The sequence below is a fragment of the Oncorhynchus nerka genome, linkage group LG2 (assembly GCF_034236695.1).
Source record: "Oncorhynchus nerka isolate Pitt River linkage group LG2, Oner_Uvic_2.0, whole genome shotgun sequence".
Lineage (NCBI taxonomy): Eukaryota > Metazoa > Chordata > Actinopteri > Salmoniformes > Salmonidae > Oncorhynchus > Oncorhynchus nerka.
In genome coordinates, this window is record NC_088397.1 from 62018512 (window position 1) to 62045240 (window position 26729).

A 26729-nucleotide genomic window follows, 5' to 3' on the forward strand; every position below is an offset into this window, starting at 1 on the left:
CACACTGTACACAGCCCTAACTTTATCACACACACTGTACACAGCCCTAACTTTATCACACACACTGTACACAGCCCTAACTTTATCACACACACTGTACACAGCCCTAACTTTATCACAACACTGTACACAGCCCTAACTTTATCACACACACTGTACACAGCCCTAACTTATATCACACACACTGTACACAGCCCTAACTTTATCACACACACTGTACACAGCCCTAACTTTATCACACACACTGTACACAGCCCTAACTTTCATCACACACACTGTACACAGCCCTAACTTTATCACACACACTGTACACAGCCCTAACTTTATCACACACACTGTACACAGCCCTAACTTTATCACACACACTGTACACAGCCCTAACTTTATCACACACACTGTACACAGCCCTAACTTCATCACACACACTGTACACAGCCCTAACTTTATCACACACATAACACTGTACACAGCCCTAACTTTATCACACACACTGTAAACAGCCCTAACTTTATCACACACACTGTACACAGCCCTAACTTTATCACACACACTGTAAACAGCCCTAACTTTATCACACACACTACACAGCCCTAACTTTCATCACAACACTGTACACAGCCCTAACTTTATCACACACACTGTACACAGCCCTAACTTTATCACACACACTGTACACAGCCCTAACTTTATCACACACACTGTACACAGCCCTAACTTCATCACACACACTGTACACAGCCCTAACTTTTATCACACACACTGTACACAGCCCTAACTTTATCACACACACTGTACACAGCCCTAACTTTATCACACACACTGTACACAGCCCTAACTTTATCACACACACTGTACACAGCCCTAACTTTATCACACACACTGTACACAGCCCTAACTTTATCACACACACTGTACACAGCCCTAACTAACTTTATCACACACACTGTACACAGCCCTAACTTTATCACACACACTGTACACAGCCCTAACTTTATCACACACACTGTACACAGCCCTAACTTTATCACACACACTGTACACAGCCCTAACTTCATCACACACACTGTACACAGCCCTAACTTTATCACACACACTGTACACAGCCCTAACTTTATCACACACACTGTACACAGCCCTAACTTTATCACACACACTGTACACAGCCCTAACTTTATCACACACACTGTACACAGCCCTAACTTTATCACACACACTGTACACAGCCCTAACTTTATCACACACACTGTACACAGCCCTAACTTTATCACACACACAACACTGTACACAGCCCTAACTTTATCACACACACTGTACACAGCCCTAACTTTATCACACACACTGTACACACACTATCACACACACTGTACACAGCCCTAACTTTATCACACACACTGTCACACAACACTGTACACAGCCCTAACTTTATCACACACACTGTACACAGCCCTAACTTTATCACACAACACTGTACACAGCCCTAACTTTATCACACACACTGTACACAGCCCTAACTTTATCACACACACTGTACACAGCCCTAACTTTATCACACACACTGTACACAGCCCTAACTTTATCACACACACTGTACACAGCCCTAACTTTATCACACACACTGTACACAGCCCTAACTTTATCACACACACTGTACACAGCCCTAACTTTATCACACACACTGTACACAGCCCTAACTTTATCACACAACACTGTACACAGCCCTAACTTATCACACACACTGTACACAGCCCTAACTTTATCACACACATAACACACACAGCCCTAACTTTATCACACACACTGTACACAGCCCTAACTTTATCACACAACACTGTACACAGCCCTAACTTTATCACACACACTGTACACAGCCCTAACTTTATCACACACACTGTACACAGCCCTAACTTTATCACACACTGTACACAGCCCACTTTATCACACACACTGTACACAGCCCTAACTTTATCACACACACTGTACACAGCCCTAACTTTAACACACACACTGTACACAGCCCTAACTTTATCACACACACTGTACACAGCCCTAACTTTATCACACACACTGTAAACAGCCCTAACTTTATCACACACACTGTACACAGCCCTAACTTTATCACACACACTGTACACAGCCCTAACTTTAACATCACAACACTGTACACAGCCCTAACTTTATCACACACACTGTACACAGCCCTAACTTTATCACACAACACTGTACACAGCCCTAACTTTATCACACAACACTGTACACAGCCCTAACTTTATCACACACATATAACACTGTACACAGCCCTAACTTTACACACACACACAACACTGTACACAGCCCTAACTTTATCACACACACTGTACACAGCCCTAACTTTATCACACAACACTGTACACAGCCCTAACTTTATCACACACACTGTACACAGCCCTAACTTTATCACACACACTGTACACAGCCCTAACTTTATCACACACACTGTACACAGCCCTAACTTTATCACACACACTGTACACAGCCCTAACTTTATCACACACACTGTACACAGCCCTAACTTTATCACACACACTGTACACAGCCCTAACTTTATCACACACACTGTACACAGCCCTAACTTTATCACACACACTGTACACAGCCCTAACTTTATCACACACACTGTACACAGCCCTAACTTTATCACACACACACTGTACACAGCCCTAACTTTATCACACACACTGTACACAGCCCTAACTTTATCACACACACTGTACACAGCCCTAACTTTATCACACACACTGTACACAGCCCTAACTTTATCACACACACTGTACACAGCCCTCACACAACTGTACACAGCCCTAACTTTATCACACACACTGTACACAGCCCTAACTTTATCACACACACTGTACACAGCCCTAACTTTATCACACACACTGTACACAGCCCTAACTTTATCACACACACTGTACACAGCCCTAACTTTATCACACACACTGTACACAGCCCTAACTTCATCACACACACTGTACACAGCCCTAACTTTATCACACACATAACACTGTACACAGCCCTAACTTTATCACACACACTGTAAACAGCCCTAACTTTATCACACACACTGTACACAGCCCTAACTTCATCACACACACTGTAAACAGCCCTAACTTTATCACACAACACTGTACACAGCCCTAACTTTATCACACACACTGTACACAGCCCTAACTTTATCACACACACTGTACACAGCCCTAACTTTATCACACAACACTGTACACAGCCCTAACTTCATCACACACACTGTACACAGCCCTAACTTTATCACACACACTGTACACAGCCCTAACTTTATCACACACACTGTACACAGCCCTAACTTTAACATCACACAACACTGTACACAGCCCTAACTTTATCACACACACTGTACACAGCCCTAACTTTATCACACACACTGTACACAGCCCTAACTTCATCACACACTAACACTGTACACAGCCCTAACTTTATCACACACACTGTACACAGCCCTAACTTTATCACACACACTGTACACAGCCCTAACTTTATCACACACACTGTACACAGCCCTAACTTTATCACACACACTGTACACAGCCCTAACTTTATCACACACACTGTACACAGCCCTAACTTTATCACACACACTGTACACAGCCCTAACTTTATCACACACACTGTACACAGCCCTAACTTTATCACACACACTGTACACAGCCCTAACTTTATCACACACACTGTACACAGCCCTAACTTTATCACACACACTGTACACAGCCCTAACTTTATCACACACACTGTACACAGCCCTAACTTTATCACACACACTGTACACAGCCCTAACTTCATCACACACACTGTACACAGCCCTAACTTTATCACACACATAACACTGTACACAGTACACACAGCCCTAACTTTATCACACACACTGTACACAGCCCTAACTTCATCACACACACTGTAAACAGCCCTAACTTTATCACACACACTGTACACAGCCCTAACTTTATCACACACACTGTACACAGCCCTAACTTTATCACACACACTGTACACAGCCCTAACTTTATCACACAACACTGTACACAGCCCTAACTTTATCACACACACTGTACACAGCCCTAACTTTATCACACACACTGTACACAGCCCTAACTTTATCACACACACTGTACACAGCCCTAACTTTATCACACACACTGTACACAGCCCTAACTTTATCACACACACTGTACACAGCCCTAACTTTATCACACACATAACACTGTACACAGCCCTAACTTTATCACACACACTGTACACAGCCCTAACTTTATCACACATAACACTGTACACAGCCCTAACTTTATCACACACACTGTACACAGCCCTAACTTTATCACACAACACTGTACACAGTCCTAACTTTATCACACACACTGTACACAGCCCTAACTTTATCACACAACACTGTACACAGCCCTAACTTTATCACACACACAACACTGTACACAGCCCTAACTTATCACACACACTGTACACAGCCCTAACTTTATCACACACACTGTACACAGCCCTAACTTTATCACACACACTGTACACAGCCCTAACTTTATCACACACACTGTAAACAGCCCTAACTTTATCACACACACTGTAAACAGCCCTAACTTTATCACACACACTGTACACAGCCCTAACTTTATCACACACACTGTACACAGCCCTAACTTTATCACACAACACTGTACACAGCCCTAACTTTATCACACACACTGTACACAGCCCTAACTTTATCACACAACACTGTACACAGCCCTAACTTTATCACACAACACTGTACACAGCCCTAACTTTATCACACACATATAACACTGTAGACAGCCCTAACTTTATCACACACACAACACTGTACACAGCCCTAACTTTATCACACACACTGTACACAGCCCTAACTTTATTATAACACACACACTGTACACAGCCCTAACTTTATCACACACACTGTACACAGCCCTAACTTTATCACACACACTGTACACAGCCCAGCCCTAACTTTATCACACACACTGTACACAGCCCTAACTTTATCACACACACTGTACACAGCCCTAACTTTATCACACACACTGTACACAGCCCTAACTTCATCACACACACTGTACACAGCCCTAACTTTATCACACACACTGTACACAGCCCTAACTTTATCACACACACTGTACACAGCCCTAACTTTATCACACACACACACACTGTACACAGCCCTAACTTTATCACACACACTGTACACAGCCCTAACTTTATCACACACACTGTACACAGCCCTAACTTTATCACACACACTGTACACAGCCCTAACTTTATCACACACACTGTACACAGCCCTAACTTTATCACACACACTGTACACAGCCCTAACTTTATCACACACACTGTACACAGCCCTAACTTTATCACACACACTGTACACAGCCCTAACTTTATCACACACACTGTACACAGCCCTAACTTTATCACACACACTGTACACAGCCCACTTTATCACCACTGTACACAGCCCTAACTTTATCACACACACTGTACACAGCCCTAACTTTATCACACACACTGTAAACAGCCCTAACTTTATCACACACACTGTACACAGCCCTAACTTTATCACATCACACACACTGTACACAGCCCTAACTTTATCACACACACTGTACACAGCCCTAACTTTATCACACACACTGTACACAGCCCTAACTTTATCACACACACTGTACACAGCCCTAACTTTATCACACACACTGTACACAGCCCTAACTTTATCACACACACTGTACACACACTGTACACAGCCCTAACTTTATCACACACACTGTACACAGCCCTAACTTTATCACACACACTGTACACAGCCCTAACTTTATCACACACACACAGCCCTAACTTTATCACACACACTGTACACAGCCCTAACTTTATCACACACACTGTACACAGCCCTAACTTTATCACACACACTGTACACAGCCTAACTAACTGTACACAGCCCTAACTTTATCACACACACTGTACACAGCCCTAACTTTATCACACACACTGTACACAGCCCTAACATCACACACACTGTACACAGCCCCTACACTGTACACAGCCCTAACTTTATCACACAACACTGTACACAGCCCTAACTTTATCACACAACACTGTACACAGCCCTAACTTTATCACACACACTGTACACAGCCCTAACTTTATCACACACACTGCCCTAACTTTATACACAGTACCCTAACTTTATCACACACACTGTACACAGCCCTAACTTTATCACACACACTTTAAACAGCCCTAACTTTATCACACACACTGTACACAGCCCTAACTTTATCACACACACTGTACACAGCCCTAACTTTATCACACAACACTGTACACAGCCCTAACTTTATCACACACACTGTACACAGCCCTAACTTTATCACACACACTGTACACAGCCCTAACTTTATCACACAAACACTGTACACAGCCCTAACTTTATCACACACACTGTACACAGCCCTAACTTTAACACTGTAGACAGCCCTAACTTTATCACACACACTGTACACAGCCCTAACTTTATCACACACACTGTACACAGCCCTAACTTTATCACACACACTGTACACAGCCCTAACTTTATCACACACACTGTACACAGCCCTAACTTTATCACACAACACTGTACACAGCCCTAACTTTATCACACACACTGTACACAGCCCTAACTTTGTACACATCTTTATCACACACACTGTACACAGCCCTAACTTTATCACACACACTGTACACAGCCCTAACTTTAGGCATCACACACACACTGTACACAGCCCTAACTTCATCACACACACTGTACACAGCCCTAACTTTATCACACACACTGTACACAGCCCTAACTTTATCACACACACTGTACACAGCCCTAACTTTATCACACACACTGTACACAGCCCTAACTTTATCACACACACTGTACACAGCCCTAACTTTATCACACACACTGTACACAGCCCTAACTTTATCACACACACTGTACACAGCCCTAACTTCATCACACACACTGTACACAGCCCTAACTTTATCACACACACTGTACACAGCCCTAACTTTTTATCACACACACTGTACACAGCCCTAACTTTATCACACACACTGTACACAGCCCTAACTTTATCACACACACTGTACACAGCCCTAACTTATCACACACACTGTACACAGCCCTAACTTTATCACACATAACACTGTACACAGCCCTAACTTTATCACACACACTGTACACAGCCCTAACTTTATCACACACACTGTACACAGCCCTAACTTTATCACACACACTGTACACAGCCCTAACTTTATCACACACACTGTACACAGCCCTAACTTTATCACACACACTGTACACAGCCCTAACTTTATCACACACACTGTACACAGCCCTAACTTTATCACACACACTGTACACAGCCCTAACTTTATCACACACACTGTACACAGCCCTAACTTTATCACACACACTGTACACAGCCCTAACTTTATCACACACACTGTACACAGCCCTAACTTTTCACACACATCTAACACACACTGTACACAGCCCTAACTTTATCACACACACTGTACACAGCCTTTATCACACAACTGTACACAGCCCTAACTTTATCACACACACTGTACACAGCCCTAACTTTATCACACACACTGTACACAGCCCTAACTTTATCACACACACTGTACACAGCCCTAACTTTATCACACACACTGTACACAGCCCTAACTTTATCACACACACTGTACACAGCCCTAACTTTATCACACACACTGTACACAGCCCCTTTAACACACTTTATCACACAACACTGTACACAGCCCTAACTTTATCACACACACTGTACACAGCCCTAACTTTATCACACACACTGTACACAGCCCTAACTTTATCACACACACTGTACACAGCCCTAACTTTATCACACACACTGTACACAGCCCTAACTTTATCACACACACTGTACACAGCCCTAACTTTATCACACACACTGTACACAGCCCTAACTTTATCACACACACTGTACACAGCCCTAACTTTATCACACACACTGTACACAGCCCTAACTTTATCACACACACTGTACACAGCCCTAACTTTATCACACACACTGTACACAGCCCTAACTTTATCACACACACTGTACACAGCCCTAACTTTATCACACACACTGTACACAGCCCTAACTTATCACACACACTGTACACAGCCCTAACTTTATCACACACACTGTACACAGCCCTAACTTTATCACACACACTGTACACAGCCCTAACTTTATCACACACATAACACTGTACACAGCCCTAACTTTATCACACACACTGTACACAGCCCTAACTTTATCACACACACTGTACACAGCCCTAACTTTATCACACACACTGTACACAGCCCTAACTTTATCACACACACTGTACACAGCCCTAACTTTATCACACAACACTGTACACAGCCCTAACTTTATCACACACACTGTACACAGCCCTAACTTTATCACACACACTGTACACAGCCCTAACTTTATCACACACACTGTACACAGCCCTAACTTTATCACACACACTGTAAACAGCCCTAACTTTATCACACACACTGTACACAGCCCTAACTTTAAACACACACACTGCCCTAACTTTATCACACACACTGTACACAGCCCTAACTTTTTATCACACAACACTGTACACAGCCCTAACTTTATCACACACACTGTACACAGCCCTAACTTTATCACACAACACTGTACACAGCCCTAACTTTATCACACAACACTGTACACAGCCCTAACTTTATCACACATATAACACTGTACACAGCCCTAACTTTATCACACACACAACACTGTACACAGCCCTAACTTTATCACACACACTGTACACAGCCCTAACTTTATATCACAGCCCTAACTTTATCACACACACTGTACACAGCCCTAACTTTATCACACACACTGTACACAGCCCTAACTTTATCACACACACTGTACACAGCCCTAACTTTATCACACACACTGTACACAGCCCTAACTTTATCACACACACTGTACACAGCCCTAACTTTATCACACACACTGTACACAGCCCTAACTTCATCACACACACTGTACACAGCCCTAACTTTATCACACACACTGTACACAGCCCTAACTTTATCACACACACTGTACACAGCCCTAACTTTATCACACACACTGTACACAGCCCTAACTTTATCACACACACTGTACACAGCCCTAACTTTATCACACACACTGTACACAGCCCTAACTTTATCACACACACTGTACACAGCCCTAACTTTATCACACACACTGTACACAGCCCTAACTTTATCACACACACTGTACACAGCCCTAACTTTATCACACACACTGTACACAGCCCTAACTTTATCACACACACTGTACACAGCCCTAACTTTATCACACACACTGTACACAGCCCTAACTTCATCACACACACTGTACACAGCCCTAACTTTATCACACACATAACACTGTACACAGCCCTAACTTTATCACACACACTGTAAACAGCCCTAACTTTATCACACACACTGTACACAGCCCTAACTTTATCACACACACTGTAAACAGCCCTAACTTTATCACACAACACTGTACACAGCCCTAACTTTATCACACACACTGTACACAGCCCTAACTTTATCACACACACTGTACACAGCCCTAACTTTATCACACACACTGTAAACAGCCCTAACTTTATCACACACACTGTACACAGCCCTAACTTTAACACACACTGTACACACACTGTACACAGCCCTAACTTTATCACACACACTGTACACAGCCCTAACTTTATCACACACACTGTACACAGCCCTAACTTTATCACACACACTGTAAACAGCCCTAACTTTATCACACACACTGTACACAGCCCTAACTTTATCACACACACTGTACACAGCCCTAACTTTAACACTCACACAACACTGTACACAGCCCTAACTTTATCACACACACTGTACACAGCCCTAACTTTATCACACAACACTGTACACAGCCCTAACTTTATCACACAACACTGTACACAGCCCTAACTTTATCACACACATATAACACTGTAGACAGCCCTAACTTTATCACACACACAACACTGTACACAGCCCTAACTTTATCACACACACTGTACACAGCCCTAACTTTATCACACAACACTGTACACAGTCCTAACTTTATCACACACACTGTACACAGCCCTAACTTTATCACACACACTGTACACAGCCCTACTTTATCAACTTTATCACACACACTGTACACAGCCCTAACTTTATCACACACACTGTACACAGCCCTAACTTTATCACACAACACTGTACACAGCCCTAACTTTATCACACACACTGTACACAGCCCTAACTTTATCACACACACTGTACACAGCCCTAACTTTATCACACACACTGTACACAGCCCTAACTTTATCACACACACTGTACACAGCCCTAACTTCATCACACACACTGTACACAGCCCTAACTTTATCACACACACTGTACACAGCCCTAACTTTATCACACACACTGTACACAGCCCTAACTTTATCACACACACTGTACACAGCCCTAACTTTATCACACACACTGTACACAGCCCTAACTTTATCACACACACTGTACACAGCCCTAACTTCATCACACACACTGTACACAGCCCTAACTTCATCACACACACTGTACACAGCCCTAACTTTATCACACACACTGTACACAGCCCTAACTTTATCACACACACTGTACACAGCCCTAACTTTATCACACACACTGTACACAGCCCTAACTTTATCACACACACTGTACACAGCCCTAACTTCATCACACACACTGTACACAGCCCTAACTTTATCACACACATAACACTGTACACAGCCCTAACTTTATCACACACACTGTAAACAGCCCTAACTTTATCACACACACTGTACACAGCCCTAACTTCATCACACACACTGTAAACAGCCCTAACTTTATCACACAACACTGTACACAGCCCTAACTTTATCACACACACTGTACACAGCCCTAACTTTATCACACACACTGTACACAGCCCTAACTTTATCACACAACACTGTACACAGCCCTAACTTCATCACACACACTGTACACAGCCCTAACTTTATCACACACACTGTACACAGCCCTAACTTTATCACACACACTGTACACAGCCCTAACTTTAACACACACACAACACTGTACACAGCCCTAACTTTATCACACACACTGTACACAGCCCTAACTTTATCACACACACTGTACACAGCCCTAACTTTATCACACACACTGTACACAGCCCTAACTTTATCACACACACTGTACACAGCCCTAACTTTATCACACACACTGTACACAGCCCTAACTTTATCACACAACACTGTACACAGCCCTAACTTTATCACACACACTGTACACAGCCCTAACTTTATCACACACACTGTACACAGCCCTAACTTTATCACACACACTGTACACAGCCCTAACTTTATCACACACACTGTACACAGCCCTAACTTCATCACACACACTGTACACAGCCCTAACTTTATCACACACACTGTACACAGCCCTAACTTTATCACACACACTGTACACAGCCCTAACTTTATCACACACACTGTACACAGCCCTAACTTTATCACACACACTGTACACAGCCCTAACTTCATCACACACACTGTACACAGCCCTAACTTTATCACACACATAACACTGTACACAGCCCTAACTTTATCACACACACTGTAAACAGCCCTAACTTTATCACACACACTGTACACAGCCCTAACTTCATCACACACACTGTAAACAGCCCTAACTTTATCACACAACACTGTACACAGCCCTAACTTTATCACACACACTGTACACAGCCCTAACTTTATCACACACACTGTACACAGCCCTAACTTTATCACACAACACTGTACACAGCCCTAACTTTATCACACACACTGTACACAGCCCTAACTTTATCACACACACTGTACACAGCCCTAACTTTATCACACACACTGTACACAGCCCTAACTTTAACACACACACACACTGTACACAGCCCTAACTTTATCACACACACTGTACACAGCCCTAACTTTATCACACACACTGTACACAGCCCTAACTTTATCACACACACTGTACACAGCCCTAACTTTATCACACACACTGTACACAGCCCTAACTTTATCACACACACTGTACACAGCCCTAACTTTATCACACACACTGTACACAGCCCTAACTTTATCACACACACTGTACACAGCCCTAACTTTATCACACACACTGTACACAGCCCTAACTTCATCACACACACTGTACACAGCCCTAACTTTATCACACACACTGTACACAGCCCTAACTTTATCACACACACTGTACACAGCCCTAACTTTATCACACACACTGTACACAGCCCTAACTTTATCACACACACTGTACACAGCCCTAACTTTATCACACACACTGTACACAGCCCTAACTTTATCACACACACTGTACACAGCCCTAACTTTATCACACATAACACTGTACACAGCCCTAACTTTATCACACACACTGTACACAGCCCTAACTTTATCACACAACACTGTACACAGCCCTAACTTTATCACACACACTGTACACAGCCCTAACTTTATCACACAACACTGTACACAGCCCTAACTTTATCACACACACTGTACACAGCCCTAACTTTATCACACACACTGTACACAGCCCTAACTTTATCACACACACTGTACACAGCCCTAACTTTATCACACACAACACTGTACACAGCCCTAACTTTATCACACACACTGTACACAGCCCTAACTTTATCACACACACTGTACACAGCCCTAACTTTATCACACACACTGTACACAGCCCTAACTTTATCACACACACTGTACACAGCCCTAACTTTATCACACACACTGTACACAGCCCTAACTTTATCACACAACACTGTACACAGCCCTAACTTTATCACACACACTGTACACAGCCCTAACTTCATCACACACACTGTACACAGCCCTAACTTTATCACACACACTGTACACAGCCCTAACTTTATCACACACACTGTACACAGCCCTAACTTTATCACACACACTGTACACAGCCCTAACTTTATCACACACACTGTACACAGCCCTAACTTTATCACACACACTGTACACAGCCCTAACTTTATCACACACACTGTACACAGCCCTAACTTTATCACACACACTGTACACAGCCCTAACTTCATCACACACACTGTACACAGCCCTAACTTTATCACACACATAACACTGTACACAGCCCTAACTTTATCAGCCACTACAGCCCTAACTTTATCACACACACTGTACACAGCCCTAACTTTATCACACACACTGTACACAGCCCTAACTTTATCACACAACACTGTACACAGCCCTAACTTTATCACACACACTGTACACAGCCCTAACTTTATCACACACACTGTACACAGCCCTAACTTTATCACACACACTGTACACAGCCCTAACTTATCACACACACTGTACACAGCCCTAACTTTATCACACACACTGTACACAGCCCTAACTTTATCACACACACTGTACACAGCCCTAACTTTATCACACACAACACTGTACACAGCCCTAACTTTATCACACACACTGTACACAGCCCTAACTTTATCACACACACTGTACACAGCCCTAACTTTATCACACACACTGTACACAGCCCTAACTTTATCACACACACTGTACACAGCCCTAACTTTATCACACACACTGTACACAGCCCTAACTTTATCACACACACTGTACACAGCCCTAACTTTATCACACACACTGTACACAGCCCTAACTTTATCACACACACTGTACACAGCCCTAACTTTATCACACACACTGTACACAGCCCTAACTTTATCACACACACTGTACACAGCCCTAACTTTATCACACACACTGTACACAGCCCTAACTTTATCACACACACTGTACACAGCCCTAACTTTATCACACACACTGTACACAGCCCTAACTTTATCACACACACTGTACACAGCCCTAACTTTATCACACACACTGTACACAGCCCTAACTTTATCACACATAACACTGTACACAGCCCTAACTTTATCACACACACTGTACACAGCCCTAACTTTATCACACAACACTGTACACAGCCCTAACTTTATCACACACACTGTACACAGCCCTAACTTTATCACACAACACTGTACACAGCCCTAATCACACACACTGTACACAGCCCTAATCATCACACACACTGTACACAGCCCTAACTTTATCACACACATAACACTGTACACAGCCCTAACTTTATCACACACACTGTACACAGCCCTAACTTTATCACACACACTGTACACAGCCCTAACTTTATCACACACACTGTACACAGCCCTAACTTTATCACACACACTGTACACAGCCCTAACTTTATCACACACACTGTACACAGCCCTAACTTTATCACACACACTGTACACAGCCCTAACTTTATCACACACACTGTACACAGCCCTAACTTTATCACACACACTGTACACAGCCCTAACTTTCACACACACACACACACTGTACACAGCCCTAACTTTATCACACACACTGTACACAGCCCTAACTTTATCACACACACTGTACACAGCCCTAACTTTATCACACACACTGTACACAGCCCTAACTTTATCACACACAACACTGTACACAGCCCTAACTTTATCACACACACTGTACACAGCCCTAACTTTATCACACAACACTGTACACAGCCCTAACTTTATCACACACACTGTACACAGCCCTAACTTTATCACACATATAACACTGTACACAGCCCTAACTTTATCACACACACACACTGTACACAGCCCTAACTTTATCACACACACTGTACACAGCCCTAACTTTATCACACAACACTGTACACAGCCCTAACTTTATCACACACACTGTACACAGCCCTAACTTTATCACACACACTGTACACAGCCCTAACTTTATCACACACACTGTACACAGCCCTAACTTTATCACACACACTGTACACAGCCCTAACTTTATCACACACACTGTACACAGCCCTAACTTTATCACACACACTGTACACAGCCCTAACTTTATCACACACACTGTACACAGCCCTAACTTTATCACACACACTGTACACAGCCCTAACTTTATCACACACACTGTACACAGCCCTAACTTTATCACACACACTGTACACAGCCCTAACTTTATCACACACACTTACACAGCCCTAACTTTATCACACACACTGTACACAGCCCTAACTTTATCACACACACTGTACACAGCCCTAACTTTATCACACACACTGTACACAGCCCTAACTTTATCACACACACTGTACACAGCCCTAACTTTATCACACACACTGTACACAGCCCTAACTTTATCACACACACTGTACACAGCCCTAACTTTCACACACATACACAGCCCACTTTATCACACACACTGTACACAGCCCTAACTTTATCACACACACTGTACACAGCCCTAACTTTATCACACACACTGTACACAGCCCTAAGCCCTAACTTTATCACACACACTGTACACAGCCCTAACTTTATCACACACACACTAACTTTATCATCACACACACTGTACACAGCCCTAACTTTATCACACACACTGTACACAGCCCTAACTTTATCACACACACTGTACACAGCCCTAACTTTATCACACAACACTGTACACAGCCCTAACTTTATCACACACACATAACACTGTACACAGCCCTAACTTTATCACACACACACTGTACACAGCCCTAACTTTATCACACACACTGTACACAGCCCTAACTTTATCACACAACACTGTACACAGCCCTAACTTTATCACACACACTGTACACAGCCCTAACTTTATCACACACACTGTACACAGCCCTAACTTTATCACACACACTGTACACAGCCCTAACTTTATCACACACACTGTACACAGCCCTAACTTTATCACACACACTGTACACAGCCCTAACTTTATCACACACACTGTACACAGCCCTAACTTTATCACACACACTGTACACAGCCCTAACTTTATCACACACACTGTACACAGCCCTAACTTTATCACACACACTGTACACAGCCCTAACTTTATCACACACACTGTACACAGCCCTAACTTTATCACACACACTGTACACAGCCCTAACTTTATCACACACACCCTAACTTTACACAGCCCTAACTTATCACACACACACAGCCCTAACTTTATCACACACACTGTACACAGCCCTAACTTTATCACACACACTGTACACAGCCCTAACTTTATCACACACACTGTACACAGCCCTAACTTTATCACACACACTGTACACAGCCCTAACTTTATCACACACACTGTACACAGCCCTAACTTTATCACACACACTGTACACAGCCCTAACTTTATCACACACACTGTACACAGCCCTAACTTTATCACACACATAACACTGTACACAGCCCTAACTTTATCACACACACTGTAAACAGCCCTAACTTTATCACACACACTGTACACAGCCCTAACTTCATCACACACACTGTAAACAGCCCTAACTTTATCACACAACACTGTACACAGCCCTAACTTTATCACACACACTGTACACAGCCCTAACTTTATCACACACACTGTACACAGCCCTAACTTTATCACACACACTGTACACAGCCCTAACTTTATCACACACACTGTACACAGCCCTAACTTTATCACACACACTGTACACAGCCCTAACTTTATCACACACACTGTACACAGCCCTAACTTTAACACACACACAACACTGTACACAGCCCTAACTTTATCACACACACTGTACACAGCCCTAACTTTATCACACACACTGTACACAGCCCTAACTTTATCACACACACTGTACACAGCCCTAACTTTATCACACACACTGTACACAGCCCTAACTTTTCACACACACTGTACACAGCCCTAACTTTATCACACAACACTGTACACAGCCCTAACTTTATCACACACACTGTACACAGCCCTAACTTCATCACACACACTGTACACAGCCCTAACTTTATCACACACACTGTACACAGCCCTAACTTTATCACACACACTGTACACAGCCCTAACTTTATCACACACAGTACACAGCCCTAACTTTATCACACACACTGTACACAGCCCTAACTTTATCACACACACTGTACACAGCCCTAACTTTATCACACACACTGTACACAGCCCTAACTTTATCACACACACTGTACACAGCCCTAACTTTATCACACACACTGTACACAGCCCTAACTTTATCACACACACTGTACACAGCCCTAACTTTTATCACACAACACTGTACACAGCCCTAACTTTATCACACACACTGTACACAGCCCTAACTTTATCACACACATAACACTGTACACAGCCCTAACTTTATCACACACACTGTACACAGCCCTAACTTTATCACACACACTGTACACAGCCCTAACTTTATCACACACACTGTACACAGCCCTAACTTTATCACACACACTGTACACAGCCCTAACTTTATCACACACACTGTACACAGCCCTAAATCACACACACTGTACACAGCCCTAACTTTATCACACACACTGTACACAGCCCTAACTTTATCACACACACTGTACACAGCCCTAACTTTATCACACACATAACACTGTACACAGCCCTAACTTTATCACACACACTGTACACAGCCCTAACTTTATCACACACATAACACTGTACACAGCCCTAACTTTATCACACACACTGTACACAGCCCTAACTTTATCACACAACACTGTACACAGCCCTAACTTTATCACACACACTGTACACAGCCCTAACTTTATCACACAACACTGTACACAGCCCTAACTTTATCACACACACAACACTGTACACAGCCCTAACTTCTAACTTTATCACACACACTGTACACAGCCCTAACTTTATCACACACACTGTACACAGCCCTAACTTTATCACACACACTGTACACAGCCCTAACTTTATCACACACACTGTAAACAGCCCTAACTTTATCACACACACTGTAAACAGCCCTAACTTTATCACACACACTGTACACAGCCCTAACTTTATCACACACACTGTACACAGCCCTAACTTTAACATCACACAACACTGTACACAGCCCTAACTTTATCACACACACTGTACACAGCCCTAACTTTATCACACAACACTGTACACAGCCCTAACTTTATCACACAACACTGTACACAGCCCTAACTTTATCACACACATATAACACTGTAGACAGCCCTAACTTTATCACACACACAACACTGTACACAGCCCTAACTTTATCACACACACTGTACACAGCCCTAACTTTATCACACACACTGTACACAGCCCTAACTTTATCACACACACTGTACACAGCCCTAACTTTATCACACAACACTGTACACAGCCCTAACTTTATCACACACACTGTACACAGCCCTAACTTTATCACACACACTGTACACAGCCCTAACTTTATCACACACACTGTACACAGCCCTAACTTTATCACACACACTGTACACAGCCCTAACTTTATCACACACACTGTACACAGCCCTAACTTTATCACACACACTGTACACAGCCCTAACTTTATCACACACACTGTACACAGCCCTAACTTTATCACACACACTGTACACAGCCCTAACTTTATCACACACACTGTACACAGCCCTAACTTCATCACACACACTGTACACAGCCCTAACTTTATCACACACACTGTACACAGCCCTAACTTTATCACACACACTGTACACAGCCCTAACTTTATCACACACACTGTACACAGCCCTAACTTTATCACACACACTGTACACAGCCCTAACTTTATCACACACACTGTACACAGCCCTAACTTTATCACACACACTGTACACAGCCCTAACTTTATCACACACACTGTACACAGCCCTAACTTTATCACACACACTGTACACAGCCCTAACTTTATCACACACACTGTACACAGCCCTAACTTTATCACACACACTGTACACAGCCCTAACTTTATCACACACACTGTACACAGCCCTAACTTTATCACACACACTGTACACAGCCCTAACTTTATCACACACACTGTACACAGCCCTAACTTTATCACACACACTGTACACAGCCCTAACTTTATCACACACACTGTACACAGCCCTAACTTTATCACACACACTGTAAACAGCCCTAACTTTATCACACACACTGTACACAGCCCTAACTTTATCACACACACTGTACACAGCCCTAACTTTAACATCACACAACACTGTACACAGCCCTAACTTTATCACACACACTGTACACAGCCCTAACTTTATCACACAACACTGTACACAGCCCTAACTTTATCACACAACACTGTACACAGCCCTAACTTTATCACCACATATAACACTGTAGACAGCCCTAACTTTATCACACACACAACACTGTACACAGCCCTAACTTTATCACACACACTGTACACAGCCCTAACTTTATCACACAACACTGTACACAGCCCTAACTTTATCACACACACTGTACACAGCCCTAACTTTATCACACACACTGTACACAGCCCTAACTTTATCACACACACTGTACACAGCCCTAACTTTATCACACACACTGTACACAGCCCTAACTTTATCACACAACACTGTACACAGCCCTAACTTTATCACACACACTGTACACAGCCCTAACTTTATCACACACACTGTACACAGCCCTAACTTTATCACACACACTGTACACAGCCCTAACTTTATCACACACACTGTACACAGCCCTAACTTCATCACACACACTGTACACAGCCCTAACTTTATCACACACACTGTACACAGCCCTAACTTTATCACACACACTGTACACAGCCCTAACTTTATCACACACACTGTACACAGCCCTAACTTTATCACACACACTGTACACAGCCCTAACTTTATCACACACACTGTACACAGCCCTAACTTTATCACACACACTGTACACAGCCCTAACTTCATCACACACACTGTACACAGCCCTAACTTTATCACACACACTGTACACAGCCCTAACTTTATCACACACACTGTACACAGCCCTAACTTTATCACACACACTGTACACAGCCCTAACTTTATCACACACACTGTACACAGCCCTAACTTTTCATCACACACACTGTACACAGCCCTAACTTTATCACACACATAACACTACACAGCCCTAACTTTATCACACACACAGCCCTAACTTTATCACACACACTGTAAACAGCCCTAACTTTATCACACACACTGTACACAGCCCTAACTTTCATCACACACACTGTAAACAGCCCTAACTTTATCACACAACACTGTACACAGCCCTAACTTTATCACACACACTGTACACAGCCCTAACTTTATCACACACACTGTACACAGCCCTAACTTTATCACACAACACTGTACACAGCCCTAACTTCATCACACACACTGTACACAGCCCTAACTTTATCACACACACTGTACACAGCCCTAACTTTATCACACACACTGTACACAGCCCTAACTTTACACACACACAACACTGTACACAGCCCTAACTTTATCACACACACTGTACACAGCCCTAACTTTATCACACACACTGTACACAGCCCTAACTTTATCACACACCTGTACACAGCCCTAACTTTATCACACACACTGTACACAGCCCTAACTTTATCACACACACTGTACACAGCCCTAACTTTATCACACAACACTGTACACAGCCCTAACTTTATCACACACACTGTACACACACACACTGTACACAGCCCTAACTTTATCACACACACTGTACACAGCCCTAATTTATCACACACACTGTACACAGCCCTAACTTTATCACACACACTGTACACAGCCCTAACTCATCACACACACTGTACACAGCCCTAACTTTATCACACACACTGTACACAGCCCTAACTTTATCACACACACTGTACACAGCCCTAACTTTATCACACACACTGTACACAGCCCTAACTTTATCACACACACTGTACACAGCCCTAACTTTATCACACACACTGTACACAGCCCTAACTTTATCACACACATAACACTGTACACAGCCCTAACTTTATCACACACACTGTAAACAGCCCTAACTTTATCACACACACTGTACACAGCCCTAACTTCATCACACACACTGTAAACAGCCCTAACTTTATCACACAACACTGTACACAGCCCTAACTTTATCACACACACTGTACACAGCCCTAACTTTATCACACACACTGTACACAGCCCTAACTTTATCACACAACACTGTACACAGCCCTAACTTCATCACACACACTGTACACAGCCCTAACTTTATCACACACACTGTACACAGCCCTAACTTTATCACACACACTGTACACAGCCCTAACTTTAACACACACACAACACTGTACACAGCCCTAACTTTATCACACACACTGTACACAGCCCTAACTTTATCACACACACTGTACACAGCCCTAACTTTATCACACACACTGTACACAGCCCTAACTTTATCACACACACTGTACACAGCCCTAACTTTATCACACACACTGTACACAGCCCTAACTTTATCACACAACACTGTACACAGCCCTAACTTTATCACACACACTGTACACAGCCCTAACTTCATCACACACACTGTACACAGCCCTAACTTCATCACACACACTGTACACAGCCCTAACTTTATCACACACACTGTACACAGCCCTAACTTTATCACACACACTGTACACAGCCCTAACTTTATCACACACACTGTACACAGCCCTAACTTTATCACACACACTGTACACAGCCCTAACTTTATCACACACACTGTACACAGCCCTAACTTCATCACACACACTGTACACAGCCCTAACTTTATCACACACATAACACTGTACACAGCCCTAACTTTATCACACACACTGTACACAGCCCTAACTTTATCACACAACACTGTACACAGTCCTAACTTTATCACACACACTGTACACAGCCCTAACTTTATCACACAACACTGTACACAGCCCTAACTTTATCACACACACTGTACACAGCCCTAACTTTATCACACACACTGTACACAGCCCTAACTTTATCACACACACTGTACACAGCCCTAACTTTAACACACACACAACACTGTACACAGCCCTAACTTTATCACACACACTGTACACAGCCCTAACTTTATCACACACACTGTACACAGCCCTAACTTTATCACACACACTGTACACAGCCCTAACTTTATCACACACACTGTACACAGCCCTAACTTTATCACACACACTGTACACAGCCCTAACTTTATCACACAACACTGTACACAGCCCTAACTTTATCACACACACTGTACACAGCCCTAACTTTATCACACACACTGTACACAGCCCTAACTTTATCACACACACTGTACACAGCCCTAACTTTATCACACACACTGTACACAGCCCTAACTTCATCACACACACTGTACACAGCCCTAACTTTATCACACACACTACACAGCCCTAACTTTATCACACACACACACAGCCCTAACTTTATCACACACACTGTACACAGCCCTAACTTTAGCCACTGTACACAGCCCTAACTTTATCACACACACTGTACACAGCCCTAACTTCATCACACACACTGTACACAGCCCTAACTTTATCACACACATAACACTGTACACAGCCCTAACTTTATCACACACACTGTAAACAGCCCTAACTTTATCACACACACTGTACACAGCCCTAACTTTATCACACACACTGTAAACAGCCCTAACTTTATCACACAACACTGTACACAGCCCTAACTTTATCACACACACTGTACACAGCCCTAACTTTATCACACACACACACACACTGTACACAGCCCTAACTTTATCACACACACTGTACACAGCCCTAACTTTATCACACACTGTACACAGCCCTAACTTTATCACACACACTGTACACAGCCCTAACTTTATCACACACACTGTACACAGCCCTAACTTTAACACACACACAACACTGTACACAGCCCTAACTTTATCACACACACTGTACACAGCCCTAACTTTATCACACACACTGTACACAGCCCTAACTTTATCACACACACTGTACACAGCCCTAACTTTATCACACACACTGTACACAGCCCTAACTTTATCACACACACTGTACACAGCCCTAACTTTATCACACACACTGTACACAGCCCTAACTTTATCACACAACATAACACTGTACACAGCCCTAACTTTATCACACACACTGTACACAGCCCTAACTTTATCACACAACACTGTACACAGCCCTAACTTTATCACACACACTGTACACAGCCCTAACTTTATCACACAACACTGTACACAGCCCTAACTTTATACACAGCCCTAACATCACACACTGTACACAGCCCTAACTTTATCACACACACTGTACACAGCCCTAACTTTAACACACACACACTGTACACAGCCCTAACTTTATCACACACACTGTACACAGCCCTAACTTTATCACACACACTGTACACAGCCCTAACTTTATCACACACACTGTACACAGCCCTAACTTTATCACACACACTGTACACAGCCCTAACTTTATCACACACACTGTACACAGCCCTAACTTTATCACACAACACTGTACACAGCCCTAACTTTATCACACACACTGTACACAGCCCTAACTTTATCACACACACTGTACACAGCCCTAACTTTATCACACACACTGTACACAGCCCTAACTTTATCACACACACTGTACACAGCCCTAACTTTATCACACACACTGTACACAGCCCTAACTTTATCACACACACTGTACACAGCCCTAACTTTATCACACACACTGTACACAGCCCTAACTTTATCACACACACTGTACACAGCCCTAACTTTATCACACACACTGTACACAGCCCTAACTTTATCACACACACACTGTACACAGCCCTAACTTTATCACACACACTGTACACAGCCCTAACTTTATCACACACACTGTACACAGCCCTAACTTTATCACACACACTGTACACAGCCCTAACTTTATCACACAACACTTTAACTTTATCACACACACTGTACACAGCCCTAACTTTATCACACACACTGTACACAGCCCTAACTTTATCACACACAACACTGTACACAGCCCTAACTTTATCACACACACTGTACACAGCCCTAACTTTATCACACACACTGTACACAGCCCTAACTTTATCACACACACTGTACACAGCCCTAACTTTAACACACACACAACACTGTACACAGCCCTAACTTTTATGTACACAGCCCTAACTTTATCACACACACTGCACAGCCCTAACTTTATCACACACACTGTACACAGCCCTAACTTTATCACACACACTGTACACAGCCCTAACTTTATCACACACACTGTACACAGCCCTAACTTTATCACACACACTGTACACAGCCCTAACTTTATCACACACACTGTACACAGCCCTAACTTTATCACACACACTGTACACAGCCCTAACTTTATCACACACACTGTACACAGCCCTAACTTTATCACACACACTGTACACAGCCCTAACTTTATCACACACACTGTACACAGCCCTAACTTTATCACACACACTGTACACAGCCCTAACTTTATCACACACACTGTACACAGCCCTAACTTTAACACATCACACACACTGTACACAGCCCTAACTTTATCACACACACTGTACACAGCCCTAACTTCATCACACACACTGTACACAGCCCTAACTTTATCACACACATAACACTGTACACAGCCCTAACTTTATCACACACACTGTACACAGCCCTAACTTTATCACACAACACTGTACACAGCCCTAACTTTATCACACACACTGTACACAGCCCTAACTTTATCACACAACACTGTACACAGCCCTAACTTTATCACACACACTGTACACAGCCCTAACTTCATCACACACACTGTACACAGCCCTAACTTTATCACACACACTGTACACAGCCCTAACTTTCATCACACACACTGTACACAGCCCTAACTTTCATCACACACACTGTACACAGCCCTAACTTTATCACACACACTGTACACAGCCCTAACTTTATCACACACACTGTACACAGCCCTAACTTTATCACACACACTGTACACAGCCCTAACTTTATCACACACACTGTACACAGCCCTAACTTTATCACACACTGTACACAGCCCTAACTTCATCACACACACTGTACACAGCCCTAACTTTATCACACACATAACACTGTAACACTGTACACAGCCCTAACTTTATCACACACACTGTACACAGCCCTAACTTTATCACACAACACTGTACACAGCCCTAACTTTATCACACACACTGTACACAGCCCTAACTTTATCACACACACTGTACACAGCCCTAACTTTATCACACACACTGTACACAGCCCTAACTTTATCACACACACTGTACACAGCCCTAACTTTATCACACACACTGTACACAGCCCTAACTTTATCACACACACTGTACACAGCCCTAACTTTATCACACACACTGTACACAGCCCTAACTTTATCACACACACTGTACACAGCCCTAACTTTATCACACACACTGTACACAGCCCTAACTTTATCACACACACTGTACACAGCCCTAACTTTAACATCACACAACACTGTACACAGCCCTAACTTACACATCACACACACTGTACACAGCCCTAACTTTATCACACAACACTGTACACAGCCCTAACTTTATCACACAACACTGTACACAGCCCTAACTTTATCACATATAACACTGTACACAGCCCTAACTTTATCACACACACACAACACTGTACACAGCCCTAACTTTATCACACACACTGTACACAGCCCTAACTTTATCACACAACACTGTACACAGTCCTAACTTTATCACACACACTGTACACAGCCCTAACTTTATCACACAACACTGTACACAGCCCTAACTTTATCACACACACTGTACACAGCCCTAACTTTATCACACACACTGTACACAGCCCTAACTTTATCACACACACTGTACACAGCCCTAACTTTATCACACACACTGTACACAGCCCTAACTTTATCACACACACTGTACACACTAACTTTATCACACACACTGTACACAGCCCTAACTTTATCACACACACTGTACACAGCCCTAACTTCATCACACACACTGTACACAGCCCTAACTTCATCACACACACTGTACACAGCCCTAACTTTATCACACACACTGTACACAGCCCTAACTTTATCACACACACTGTACACAGCCCTAACTTTATCACACACACTGTACACAGCCCTAACTTTATCACACACACTGTACACAGCCCTAACTTTATCACACACACTGTACACAGCCCTAACTTTATCACACACACTGTACACAGCCCTAACTTTATCACACACACTGTACACAGCCCTAACTTTATCACACACACTGTACACAGCCCTAACTTTATCACACACACTGTACACAGCCCTAACTTTATCACACACACTGTACACAGCCCTAACTTTA